Consider the following 204-nt stretch of genomic DNA (forward strand, 5'->3'; position numbering starts at 1 on the left):
ATGGCGACGTCTAGTGAGAAAAGTGATGTCATAGAAAAAATATATGAATATAAAGGAGAGTTATATAAAATAATATAAAATGCTGATTTTCATACTCGTCTTCAATCAGGTATCTAAGAATAATAATAAATTTTATTATTCGAAATAATTTAATGTAATATATTTATTATTATTAATAATCTAACCTCTCTTTTTGTAATATAC

Source organism: Odontomachus brunneus, unplaced genomic scaffold (assembly GCF_010583005.1).
Source record: "Odontomachus brunneus isolate Ranch 3 - 2012 unplaced genomic scaffold, Obru_v1 Obru_scaffold_174, whole genome shotgun sequence".
NCBI lineage: Eukaryota > Metazoa > Arthropoda > Insecta > Hymenoptera > Formicidae > Odontomachus > Odontomachus brunneus.